The following is a 14,989-nucleotide window of genomic DNA, read 5'->3' as shown; positions in this document are numbered from 1 at the left end:
GAGACATTTTAGCTGCAGAAATGTACTCAGTTGACAACTGAGTACGTTTCTGCAAATTCTACAACGGAGCCATGTCAGCTCCAAAAAAAGGTTGCATATGACTCAGGCAGCATGCCAATGGCCAAATATGTGGCCATTGGCAATATAACCCGATGCCAAAATAATAAAATTATAATTTTTTTTTTCGGCAATCGCTGATGTTTAAACCCAGCGCAGCCCCGCGCAAACGGGCTGCGCTGTATAAAAACATAAAAAAGAAGGTTATAAACCCACAAATGTGGGTTTCATGCAATACATGGAATGACAATGCAGGGACCAGCAGACCAAAAACAACATGGCCACCGTGTAGTGGTTGCTAAGGGGGGAAGCTGAGTCTAGGATATGTAACTAAGCATTAGTAGGCAATCTCATGTAAATGAGGGTACGGATACTGAATCTCACAGTCACATAGCAAATGAGCACAGTCTGAGTAGTGTAAGAGATACATAAGGGGGAGGAATAGAGTAGGAGATAGGTGACATCACAGGGGGGAATTGTAGAAAGAAATGCAGTTCATTGGAGGCCAGTGTAACATGACAGATGACAGGCACAGATCATGGAAAGAGGTGTGCCACTAGATAAGTCATGGAAAGTCAAGAAATGGAAGGTATACACTGTTACTTACACTAAAGTTTCCTGCTGAGCGTGCATGCACACGTGTGCACACCATGAAGCGCAAGTAGGACAGTGTGCGCACGTGTAAGGCAGTCTGACCATGTGGGAGCGTGTTGGGAGATGTTTAACACTGTTTGTGCGGGTGTGCGCGTGTGTAGGGCAGGCTGAGTATGTTGCAGGCTGTTGGCAGACGTGTAACAGTGTTTGCGCGGGTGTACGCGCGTTTTAACCGGAATAAGTAGATTCTGAACCGTGTAAGCACGTGTGTGCGCGTGTAAGCCACTGTGAGCGTGTTTCTGATAGTATGCATGTTGCTCCCCCCAGAGGAAACAGAGAGGAAAATGGAAGCAACAGAATTAATAGGAAGCTAGCAGGGATAACTGCTAAAGCTAGCAGGTGAAAACAATTAGAAGCAGGCAATTACACAGGCAGAATAGTAGCCCAGCCCAGCACTTAAAACTCTGCAAACAGTAGTGCAGGATGTTTCCCTTAAGTGACACTGCAAGACAGGAGTAAGCTAATAGAAGTGAAAACTGAAAAAGCTGAACTCAGAGCAGAACTGTTCGGGGCTGCCATAGCTGTCATAAGGAGACATAGGTGACTTGCTGAGGGTGGTGACAATGCAGATGGTGCCAGACAACCCACAGTAAGGAGAAAGAGAAGAGTGTACAGGCCCAGGGTCACCTACCACGGGTTACATGAGCTGGAGATAGTAGAGCGCTATAGAGTGGACAGAGAGCTCCTGCAGCAAATTGTTGAGCTGTGCAGGCCACACCTCACACACAGAACCAACAGAGGGGAACCCATCCCAGTGGAAACCAAGGTATGTGTTGGACTAAGAATACTAGCAACAGGTACCTTCCAGAGACCAACTGGCGATATGATGGGGATATCACAGGCATCAGCCTCCAGGGTACTGCACCAGTTCCTGGATGCCATGTCAGCACATGTCGGTGATCATGTATATTTCCCCAATGCCCGTGAGGTATTGGCCAGCAATATGCATCTCTTCCAGCAAATAGCGGAATACCCTGAGGTACTGGGTGCAATAGACTGCACGCACACACGCATCAAAGCACCAGCCGGTGAGCGGGGTAGGGCCTACATTAACCGCAAGGGCTTCCCCTCCATCAACTGCCAGGTTGTGTGTGATGCCCAGGGCATAATAATGAATGTGTGTGCTGGCTGCCCTGGGAGTTACCACGATTCCCACATCTGGCATTTGACGCAGCTGTACCAGACATTTGCCAATGGGGACATCCCACACGGACACCTAGTGGGGGATGCAGGTTATGCACTGGAGCCATGGCTGATGACACCCATCAGAAATGCACACACACCTGAACAGGAACGCCATAATGAGGCACACGCACAAACACGTAATGTAATAGAGCGTGTGTTTGGGCTGCTCAAGTCATGGTTCCGGTGTCTGGACACATCTGGTGGAGCCTTGCAGTACACACCAACTACATGTACCCAAATTGTCATGGTATGTGCTATGCTACATAATATGATCTTGCGAAAACAGCTGCAGCAGGACCAGCATAGGGCCGGGCCAAACAGCCCCCCACCATTGCCAAGGCCATCACAGGCAGAGCGTGACTCGGAGGAGGAACAACCTGAGCCTGCCCCAGTAGGCAGAAGGAGGCGTGCCCAGTATGCCCTGGCCTTGGCAAAGAGGCAATGCATAGCACATACACTGGCTCAGTAGGAACCCTGGTAATGATACCCCCTCTGACTCACTCAAATAATAATATCATGGATGCCTAAAATGACATGACCTGCTCAGAAACATGTACAGGGAAGTGTAATATGCACATCCGACAGAGGCAGCCCTGCAGCACCACCTGAGGCATGAATGCTATGTGTTAAGTAATGTAACACCATGTACTATATGCACACCTGAGCACCCTGACTAACATCCACCCTCACCAAGCATGAAGCCACAAAATGACGATGGGATGATCAAGTGCAATAACTGGCTAAAGTAATGCAGTTAGTCAAAGGGGAGCCAATGTATTTCAGGCTGGGAAGACATGCGGAGCTTGACATGATGCACCACCTGCTAGGGGTGGCGTGCACCTATCATGCCATGCCCCATGGATACCGGCAAAGGCTGTCAGTACCCACAGCATGCTCTGAATAGGTAAGTCTCAAAACACAAACCCACCTTCATAGGTTCTACAAGGGATAGGAACCTAGATGTAATGCTACCCAATGACAGATGTATAAACAGCAAGATGTGTGCAGTGTAAACGCACACAGTATGGAGAATGTGGATACCAGTCCAGCCACAACAAGTAGAATCTGTGAATCCAGAGGCAATGTGACACCAGTACCAAGTACACAGACAACCACAACACCCCCAATAAATACAAATATATGTGATAGATGCATCCATGTATCCAAACCAGAGGTTGAGCTCCACCAACTCAGTACTGTCAAAACTAGTCAGGAGGAGAAGGTAACCACATACACCACAAACCCAGTCCCACATAGACCTACCACAACTGTAAACCAAACACATAAACACAGACAAATATTCCCGGAGGCCTTAATTACAAACACACCACACCAACAGAAGCCTCCAAAGTAGATCACAAGCAACCACAACCTTCAAACATAGCACATGCAACGAATAGTATGCAAAGCTGGTGTGCCAAACAGTCACAGGCCAGAAGGAGAAACAACATGCCTGATACAGTCGTAATAGGTGTCTGTATAGGCAGACACACTGCTGTCCCACTCACCAGACTGAACAAGGGAAAGGGTAGAGTAAGCTGCTTGTAGGCTGCCACAACATTCCACATAACACAAGTACGCAGGTCACCCCAAAGCAAGCAGAAATATGATGCACTCAATGTCCATGCTGGTGTGAATTACCTGAGATGTACCTCCCTGGTCAACATCAAAAGAGACATGGATGGTCCCTCTGAGTATGTACCCCAGGGCGGGATGACACTGGCTGTGTGCAGCATTCAACCCTCACCAAGAATGATGCCACAGTACAAACACAGAATGCTCATGTTTAACAGCTGGCACAGTTACAGCTGTCAGTCCAAGAGGGTCTAATGTGTGTCTGCTTGAGATGTCAAGCATGACAAGCCATGCTGCTGTTCCAGGGATGGCTTTCAGCTGTTACCCGTGTGTGTCTGGATACTGGATAAGGCCTTTGCCACCTCCATAGAGCCGTATGTAGGCAAGGCCAAAAAGACTACCCACCACCCTAGAAAACATAAGTGGTAGGAAACATAAGGGTAATGCTGACCAATGCCAGATGTGTAAACTGCAATATGCATGCCCCTGAGGCACTTCCCATTATGGAGAACATTGATGTCTGTGCAGTGACAGAAGCCTGCTGCAAGCCTAGTGATAGCACACCAGCACTACTAGGTTATACCACATATCATGTGTTATGGCCCCAACACCTGCACCAAAACATCAAAGGAGGGGGAGTATCCATATGCAGCACAGACACCCATATTGCCAGGTAACTGACAATGCACAAAGCAGCGGACACCACCCATGTGCACATAACTGTAGTCAAAACTGCTGTACAGTCTGTAGCATACGACAGACCGCACTCTCACACACAAGAACTCCACCCAGACATCCGAAGACACTGGACAGTATGAATGTCCCACCAAATACCAGACAAGGTACACACAAATTACCACATAGGTGTCAAACCATTATGTATGTAAGGAGTAATCAGGGACCTAGGGACACAAGTCGACATTAATCTGTCATGTGACACCCACAATGCCAATGTGGCTATGAAGACTCTCAATACTGGACACCGTATCATGAAAGGATTCACATCAACATCAACAGAGGTCACTGTGCCGCTGTACTGTTCCCTTATCAGACCCATAATCTAGTACAATGACTCATATGGGATGTACCGTACGTGACACCTGCAGCGGTTCGGAAGACCTCATAGTTACCCCACCAACAGAAAAAAGGATGTGAAATATATGTCATATGCTGCCTGGCTGTAGACACCCCAGCTGACTGCAGTCACACACTGCCTACACAGAGGCATTGTATGTCTGTTGTACAAGGCCATGTCCAACACAGGAGTAATGGACATGCTACACCACAGGAAATCAAAGCCATTGGAGCTGAGAGAGTCACAGATGTCAGCCTCAACACATAATGAAATAAGATGTGCTGGAGGGACAGATACATAACCCATAGGCTCCCCACAACCAGAAACAGGATCCCAATCCATGGTAGGCAGAGCCCCTCACTGACACCCCTCAACAGGAATATTGCCAAGTGGATGGATGACCGTACATGTATACTGGGGGTCCTCACTGTGTCACGACCAGACAGAGGCACAGTGAAGAACCTCATAAATGGCCATAATTGAACATAGCAAGGGGTGGCGAAAGACACACACACTCTGGCTAGGCTTACTAATGGCCTAGGGTGTCTAGCCTAGTATGAACCCATGAACCTATGAAGATACAAAACGTACAGGACACTAAGGATAATCACAAGGCTTACCCAACTGAAGGTAGGAACCATGTTGGGCATCCACAGTTATGCTCCGAATCACACAGATATTACAAACAACATACCAAACACACACACATATTGCTAACATACAACCTGTCAGGTGTAGTGCAAACACCCCCCCGAGTGCAAAATACGTATCCCAGCAGACTGATGGTCCCCTGACATTGCAGATGCTGAAGTAACAGCCATCATCTGCAAAGCAGAACACACAGCAGCAAAGGTATGTGATGGTGTCCTGTGCTGAGGCCAACATGGACTCCAAGAATAATGGAATGCCAAATCACACTACTGCCCAATGTCAGCCTTACCACAGGATATGTACCCAAAGAGCAGTGTACAACAACAGTGGTCCATCACAACAAAGGTGTTTCCTGAATGGATACTCCAAACTACCACCCCAGGATCCTGACAAGCTTGTTCTGCACAGCTATGGAAAGGATCAGTATGTACCGCAGACAGAAGGCTATTGTGGACCTACTGATACTGGACCCTACACAGTGTGGCTGTTGTAACTGCAGAACCTGCCCCTAAACATGTCTGACCCATTTGAAGCAGTCATTAAGGTCATTGATGAGGGCAATGTGGTCCACACAGCATAGCTGGACCGTGCACATGCTTCTAGACAATACCGTACGAGTTCAGTATGGATATGTTCACCAGCTTAAATATACACCCCTATGTCAGTAGAGGGGTTGCAAACCAGACCAAGGACAGAACTGACATGGTCTGACATGCCGCATCCATGTCAGACTACAAAGCGGATATGAGTGGCATCCCACAAGGCCTGGTCTTGGCCCCCCCACCCCCGTTCTGTATATATGTCCCATAGTTATAGGCCAACATGGAAGGACTGTGACTGAGCATGTATGCAGAGGAGTGCAAACAGCCCACCATATCCGACCCCCAGCTGATACAAGCAACCCACAAAAGGGCCACCTACAAACAGACAACTGTAGCCATAGCCATGTCAGCAAGCTAATTGCATAACTGTGTATAGACAACCACCGTGGATATACAGTAAGTGCCCACAAATTACCACACAGGTGTTAACCCATGAGGTACCTAACATGTAATGTGAGACCTGGGTATAAAAGGTGATAAATATCCTGCACTGGACAAACATGTGGCTGTAGTGTTCGCAGAAACATGTACCATATACCCACCCAAACATGAAGGTCGGCAGATGTAGATAAGGGGAACTCACTGTGGCTCTGCAGCCATCCTCCATCAGCGTCACAACTGACTACAATAGCCCCTGTGGGATATACCGCAGCAGACACCTCCATCAACTGTAAAGTCCACAACAGTACCCCACCAGGGGTAGCAAAAAACATGAACAGATGCCATGTGTTGCCTGAGTAAACAAACTGCAGCCCCACACACCGCCATCCTTCCCAGCTACAGGAAAGCTGTGCCTGAGGTATGAAGCCATGTCCAACCTGGAATGAATGAACATGTTGCACCTTGTACAATCTGAATGGCAGTGAGCTATGCACATGAGAGACCTGAACCCCAGCACTGACATACATAGGACAAGCTGTACAGAATGATCCATAACACAGAAGGCACCCCCACACTTCAGTAAACTCCTGGTACAGGTCAGCCAGAGAGCCACATATTGACACCCCTGAAGAGGCATCCTGATGAGTGTATGGGAGATGGTAGGCTAACCCTGGGTATCACTGTTATGTCAGAGGTAGACAGAGGCACAGTATACTAACCATGACATATGTCATGGCAAACTCCAGTTACAATGTGTCGAAGGACAAACACACCCTGTGACTAGCATCAGAAATGGCCTAGGGAACATCGCTAGTGTTTGCCAATGTCCACCCATGTTGTGGAATACACTAGCAATGTTGGACGAGCCTGGTGTAGGTAGTCCATATCTGAACATATTGCAACATGGTCATATGTGCACAACTGGCCCCTACACAGTCTGTTGTGCTCACTATGAAGATGTCAAGCAGTCATAGGATTAAAGCCCAGGATACTGTCCACCACAGTGAAAGTACCGAACCAGTACACTATATGGTACTACAGTGTCAGGACATTATGAAAGTATGTTGAGAACTGTCTGCAAAGTATCCCATGCAATCTCTGCAGGCACAGTATAATCCCTGTTGTGGCAGACACGAAGCAGTTGGCCAGTTAGTACACAACATGACACCCAACACACAACCATAAACGTGCGATATTGTCGAAGTTCACACACACCCAAATAGGTGGTGGACTTCAGAGTGCAACATATGGAAAGCTCACACTGGGCATGCTCGCACACTTTGATAAATGAGGCATATGTCAGACAACATGCCATGGAAAGGCTGAACTGGGCATTCTCACACACTTAGGCCATATCTCCGTTTAGCAGTTGGCCACACATATCTGGTATTTGTACGTGTCAGTCCAGGAACCAACCACAACACAGCAATCAGCCCAGTGCACACAGTAAATGACCACAGAGACATAAGTGATATAGTGGATCGCCGTCATATGCAAACATCTTCCACAGATACACAAGTTGGTCATAGGAACAGGGAATGCTATGGCAATAAAGACCTGCAAACAGTAGAACAGCACAACAAATATTGTGCATCCGACAATTGAACATATGGGTGTAGAGGTCAATACTAGGCTTCTTGCCCTAGGGAATGACAGCTCAGCCAGAGTGTGCTTGGCATCTGCATCCCCAGGATAGTAGGCTACTGTGCCACTGTAAAGTAGGTCACAGAAGGCAACATGTGAGGCTAGTGAGCTGTGCCTCTGTCAAGCAGGGGCACCGTGGAGGTCTCAGGGATTGAATGTGCTAAGCCACAGCCATGTTGTCGGTGTGTGCTGTGAGAGGGTTGCTGAGGATCTCTAACAGCAGGTGTCCATCAATAACAGACTGAGGGGAGCCCTATCTGCATTCTCTGGAGGATACCACTGTCAACACTGTGTTGTAATGAGTATGTGTGAATGAAGTGCCGTGCTGGAACTGTCCACAGATGTACTCCCTCTGTGGGCTACAGCTCTGCAATGTATTAGTTCACTCTGTCTGTTGTATGGCGCATATATGGCTGGTGTACAGCTGACAGGTGTCTTGTTGTGGAGCAGTCATGGGTATATGTGGGATAGCATGACCAATGCAAACTGTACACATGCTCATAGAATGCAATTGTCAAGGATTATGCTGAGTGGCCAGTATAGTCCTCCAGCATGGGTCCTCTGAAGTCATCCACCCCAGTCTACACAAGTGTAGAGTCTGCTTGTGCTAAACACAGTTTGTGTGCAGTGATAACCTTGCCTGGGGGTGGATATGGGATATGGATGTCCAGGGAAAGGTGGGTATGGTCAGATATCAACAATGGTGGTCTACCTCTGGTGTGGAACAGTGAGTACCCACGTTGCAGATGGACAGGTGCAATATGTATTCACCCATGTGGCTGTGGTGTGTGGTTCTGCCATAGCACATGGACCCACAAATTGTAGTGGCTGTAGGGTAAAGTGGTAGAGGCCTGAGTAGTTCTCACACACAATATGCCTGTACCTGATGTTAACAACTGGAATGGTGTATGTGAACACCTGCATATCCTGGCACTGTTCCCAGGGAAGCTAAGTGTGTGTCCTGGATGTGGGTGTGGTGTTCTGTACTGGTTGTGTTGTGTGTTACAGGTCCTGTGGTCCCAAAGCATGGTATAGAACATAACCTGCCAGTGCGATGTGCATATCTGACCTTGACGTAGGTGGCTGCAAATGCATATATATGCTACCCCCCACCTGACAGGTAGTACTACATCTACATACCTCTGTAGAAATAAAGATGTCAGCACCCTATAAATACTACAGGTGCAGAACAGATGCCCAGTAATTCGGATAGTGCGCTTTGCTAATGTATCTCTCGCAAGTGTCATAATGTAGTTAGGTAGGGGTTTGAATCCTGCAAATGTTCAGTGTGTGTGTGTGGGTGAGTGGGGTTTGTGTGTGTGAAAGGCTGTGAAAAGGAAATGTCCCTTTTGGCAACTAGGAAAACACACTACAGGATGCACATTCCCCTTTCTAAACACTGATGATGTCAGCACCCTATAAGTACAGCAGGTGAAGGGAAACCATCCAGTAATGCTAATAGCGTGCTCCACTAATGCGTTTGTCTTGAGTGTCATAACATAGTTAGGTAGTGGTTTGAATCCTGCAAGTGTGTGTGTTTGGATGAGGGGAGTTAGTGTGTGTGCAATTTTGTGTGAGGTAAATGTCCCTTTTGGCAACTGGGAGAACACACTACAGGATGCACACTCCCCTTTCTAAACACAGATGATGTCAGCACCCTATATGTACAGCAGGAGAAGGGAAGCCTTCCAGTAATGTGAATAGCGCGCTCAGCTAATGCGTCTGTCCCGAGTGTCATAACATAGTTAGGTAGTGGTTTGAATTCTGCAAGTGTGTGTGTTTGGATGAGGGGGGTTAGTGTGTGTGCAATTTTGTGTGAGGTAAATGTCCCTTTTGGCAACTGGGAGAACACACTACAGGATGCACACTCCCCTTTCTAAACACAGATGATGTCAGCACCCTATAAGTACAGCAGGAGAAGAGAAGCTTCCCAATAATGCGAATAGCGTGCTCTTCTAATGCGTCTATCTCGAGTGTCATAACATAGCTAGATAGTGGTTTGAATCCTGCAAATGGCAAGTGTGTGTGTTGTGATGAGGGGGGTTAGTGTGTGCGCAATTTTGTGTGAGGTAAATGTCCCTTTTGGCAACTGGGAGAACACACTACAGGATGCACACTCCCCTTTCTAAACACAGATGATGTCAGCACCCTATAAGTACAGCAGGAGAAAGGAAGCCTCCCAGTGATGTGAATAGCGTGCTCTGCTAATGCGTCCATCTCGAGTGTCATAACATAATTAAGTTGTGGTTTGAATCCTTGCAAATGGCAAGTGTGCGTGTTTGGATGAGGGGGGTTAGTGTGTGTGCAATTTTGTGTGAGGTAAATGTCCCTTTTGGCAACTGGGAGAACACACTACAGGATGCACACTCCCCTTTCTAAACATAGATGATGTCAGCACCCTATAAGTAAAGCAGGAGAAGAGAAGCTTCTCAATAATGCGAATAGCGTGCTCTGCTAATGCATCTGTCTCGTGTGTCATAACATAGCTAGGTAGTGGTTTGAATCCTGCAAATGGCAAGTGTGTGTGTTGGGATGAGAGGGGTTAGTGTGTGCGCAATTTTGTGTGAGGTAAATGTCCCTTTTGGCAACTGGGAGAACACACTACAGGATGCACACTCCCCTTTCTAAACACAGATGATGTCAGCACCCTATACGTACAGCAGGAGAAGGGAAGCCTCCCAGTAATGCGAATAGCGTGCTCCGCTAATGCGTCCATTTTGAGTGTCATAACATAGTTAGGTAGTGGTTTAAATCCTACAAACGGCAAGTGTGTGTGTGTTTGGATGAGGAGAGTTAGTGTGTGTGCAATTTTGTGTGAGGTAAATGTCCCTTTTGGCAAATGGGAGAACACACTACAGGATGCACATTCCCCTTTCTAAACACAGATGATGTCAGCACCCTATAAGTACAGCAGAAGAAGGGAAGCCTCCCAGTAATGTGAATAGCGCACTCTGCTAATGCGTCTCTCCCGACTATCGTAATGTAGTTAGGTAGGAGTTTGTAACCTGTAAATGGCGTGTGTGTGTGTTGGGATGTGGGGAGTTTGTGTGTGTGCATTTCTGTATGAAAAACATGTTAGTTTTGGCAATCAGGAGATCACACTACCTGATGCACATTACCCTTTCAAAGTACTGATGTTGTCAGCACCCTATAAGTACAGCCAGAGAAGAGGAACTATCTAGTAAACCGAATAGTGCGCTTTGCTTATGCGTCTCTCTCACGTGTCATGACTTAGTTAGGTAGGGGAATGAATCCTGCAAATGGCAAGTGTGCGTGTGTGTGGGGTTAGTAGCGTGTGTGTAAATGCAAGTGTGAGAGAACAGATCCTTTTGGCAAATACTACAATACACCAGATGCTGCATACTCCCCCAGTAAACACAGGGGATGTCACCACACTATCAGCACAGCCAAACAGGGCTAGTTGGCTAGTAATGCCAATAGTGCGCTCTGCTACTGTGTCTATTACCATTGTCAGGGTACAGATAGGTATGTTTTGGTAACCCACAACTGCCACGTGTGGTTGTGTCACACAGTATGACCTTATGTGGGTCTTTGTACATAACAATGCATGCCATTGCCTAAACCAGCAATGGCATTGCACACATGATGTATGTGTGTGACACATACACATAAATACCTGTGACCTGCAGTAGTTACCATGTCTGACACATGCCTCGAGTGGATAAATGGTATTTGCAATGTATACCAATATGACTGTGTCTTACTGTGCAGGGTCCGCACGTGGTATGTCTCTATACAGTGTGGGTGTATATGGTGAAATACCTACAGCAGGGGATACACATCTGGTCTGGGCCATATAGTCTACATGTAGTCGATGTACAGGTGCTGCATGTTCCCACCTGTTGTGGTAGTGGTAAAATGTCATTCCACTGCAATTCAGTGACCACATGCTGTGAACCCTTCAACTAGTGTGTTGTAGCTACAGTAATGCTCACGCACAATGTTTGGCTGGATGCAGTCCAGCCATATAAACACAGTTCTTGAGACTGTCATATTGCCAGTGTTGTTATGGAGGATAGGTGGTCTTCCTGTGTATGGGAGGGTTGTGTGTGCCAGGCTATGAACCAGATGGCAGTCCGACACACTGTTAGCTGCACATGATTAGGCCCTGATGCTTTGTGCTGTGCCAACAACCTGGAGGTGTGTGTATCTGTGGTACCTTGGGATACCACCCCCTGTCCATGTGTGTTACATGTGTAGGGGACAACAGGCATGGTATGGGGCATAACCTGTCAGTGATGGGTAACACCTGTGAGCCATGAATCATGAATCTGGTACTGCACAGACATTGCAGTTCACCGTGCTGAGGACAGTGTCTGGTGCATGCATCTTCTGGTGTACACTGCTGTTGTTGTGTAGCAGCACTGTTAGTATCCTAACCTGTGTGATACCCACATAGGTGGCTATGTAAACCATGTCCTGCAGCATAAGGCAGTATGTGTGTACCAAGGAGCTTTGCCATTATACATCGGGCCATGGGTGTCACGTGCAAGATGACCCTTGCACATCATTGTGGCTTCCCTAGCATGTAAGCACACGTTGACAGCCAGTGGATACCCTATGAATGACAGTGGAGACTGAGCATAATGTAGACATACAACACCCTTCCCACATATAGTGGTAGCATGCCTGGTGAGGGTATGTTGGCAACCAAGATCAGGCTCATACTGGCCTGTGCCACATGCTGAGAGATCCATTCTATGTTCCCTATCATGTAGTCCAGGGAGGTATGTCTCAGGCAGCCATACTGGCATGGTCAATGAGTGAGTCATATATGTCCATGCCTCTGACTGACCTGTATGCATGTGTTCTGTGGTGGACCATAGTGCCCCTGAGGCATATCACTGTGACCTTCACCAGATACAGCCTGTTGAGCGGGACCCCAGTGCAGCACACAAGACAGGTACCTAACACATCTGTAGCAGGTGTGTTGTGTAGCCCTACAGGCTGTGAGTGTGTGGCACAGGGGATGTGTGTGCCATGTGTGGCATGTGCTCTGTTCCAATGGAATATATGCCTGTGTGCCAGCTGCGGAGGTGTGTGATGCTCAGGCAGGATGCTATTCTGAGTCCCCATGTATGCCCCAGTTTGTTCAGCATGCTGTCAGTGCGTGTCAATGTCTGACTTGTATTGTAGTCACTGTAATATATTTTATTTATTTATTTATTTATCCTACATTTGTTGACTGGGATAGTCCGACTGGATGCATGTCCATTTCAGGGAGGCCGGGGAGAAAAGCTACGAGGGTAAGCAGATACAGCATTACATAATACCAGCATTACATATTACAAACAGATTATTTACAGAGATTACATAAGTAAGCAAGTCAAACATGTTCCACAGGTTAATGTTAGTCCTGAGCACAAGTCAGGATTAAATTAAATTACACAGTAAACTGGTTCACAGATTTTACACATTCGAGTTAGCCAGGCTTAATACATTGACATAGCCAGTTAAGTGACAAATGTTGTTTGAGTCTAGTGTTAAATTGACCTAAGGTGGAAAGTAGGGTAATATCAGCTGGAAGTGAGTTCCAGGATCTACTTACAGAGTTTGCAAAGAGAGAATCATCGGCTGTGTTATTAAATTTGCTAGTCTGAATTAGTAGTTTGTTAGAGGATCAAAGCGGTCTAGGATTGTTATAGGGGGTGATAATATTTGAAGTGCAGGAGTATTGTTTGGATTATAGAGGATTTTATAGGACATAATCAGTTGGTTATACTGTATTAGGCTGGGTATTGCAAGCCAACCAAGCTGATTTAGATTGATGCAATGATGTGTCCTAAAAGGCAGCCCAGTGGCATACCTGGCAATGTGGTTGTAGCAAACTGAGTGTTTGTTAAGGACAGTCTTGTTCATATTCGAGAGTAGAGGGGATGCATACAGAAGGGTTGAAACAAGGTGTGAGCGAGCTATGGCACCTTTAGCTGGAGGGGCTAGGAAGGCTTTAATTCTGTAAAGTGACCCTAGTTTTCTATTGATGGCTTTGATAATTTGGTTAACATGTAGGTCACATTTGAGGTTATTGTCTATGATGACACCTAATAGTTTAGTAGATGGGTCAGGGGAGATTATTGTGCCATCAGTTGATGTTATGGTAACGGTGAAAGCGGTAGACCTACGTGTTGGTGAAATAACAGCAGTTTAGTTTATTTGGGATTTAGGAACAGACGATGTTCAGAAAGCCAGTTTTCTATTGTATTAAAGGTGGTCTGGGTAGCTGACCATAACTCTACTGGAGATGTGGCTGAGCAGATCAGAGTAGAGTCTTCAGCATATTGGATACAGCTGACTTTTGGGATGACAGTATAAAGGTCATTAATGAAGATGGAGAACAGCAAGGGCCTAGTATAGAGCCTTGTGGTACTCTGAGGGTGTTAGGTAGAAGGTTAGAGAGTTTGTTCTGCCAGAGGCCAGCCTGCTGTCGACCATGCAGGTAGGATTGAAACCATTGGAAGGCTCCAGTATCTAGACAGAATGTTTGCAGGGTGTGGATTACAAGTTGGTGATCAACCATATCGTATGCCTTGGAAAGATCCAAAAAGAGGGCTGAGGATATATAATTAGTGTTGCAAGTATGGTTTATGGTGTTAGTAAAGGCTAGGAGGCCTGAAGTAGTGCTGTGATGAGGACGGAAGCCATGCTGAGTGTCTGCCATAAGTACAGGGTGGGGCAGTGTTGGTGCAGTGTGTGCGTGTATGTAGTCACCCTTGGTGTTAACATTTCACATGTGTGTATGCACGCACACAGTTCCACCTCATAGCTGCCATATACAGGGGTTTGTGGACAGCCACAGACTGCACCTGGCAGGTCATACAGATCAGTGTCTGTGTGCACGGACACAGTACCTGTGCCTGGCAGGGGTGCTACGGACCATATCCAGTACTAAGCCAGACTGGGTACTGTCCTCAGAAGCGGGAGTGTGTTGACTGGACACAGGTCCCTGTTGGGACTGTCCAGAGCCACGTGCACATGGTCTCCTGGGGCGTTCCGATGACAGCACAGACCCAGCATTGATGGGGCTGCTGCTGGCACTATGGGGGCGTGTGCTTGCCTGTTGTCGTCCATGCCGACTGCCAGCTGCTGCTGTTGCCGGCATACGGCCACGTCAACACCGCAAATGCCCACCATTGCCCTGGCTCAT

Source organism: Protopterus annectens, chromosome 2.part1, assembly GCF_019279795.1.
Source record: "Protopterus annectens isolate FY-2018-M chromosome 2.part1, PAN1.0, whole genome shotgun sequence".
NCBI classification, from domain to species: domain Eukaryota; kingdom Metazoa; phylum Chordata; order Ceratodontiformes; family Protopteridae; genus Protopterus; species Protopterus annectens.
This window is presented reverse-complemented; position numbering follows the sequence as displayed.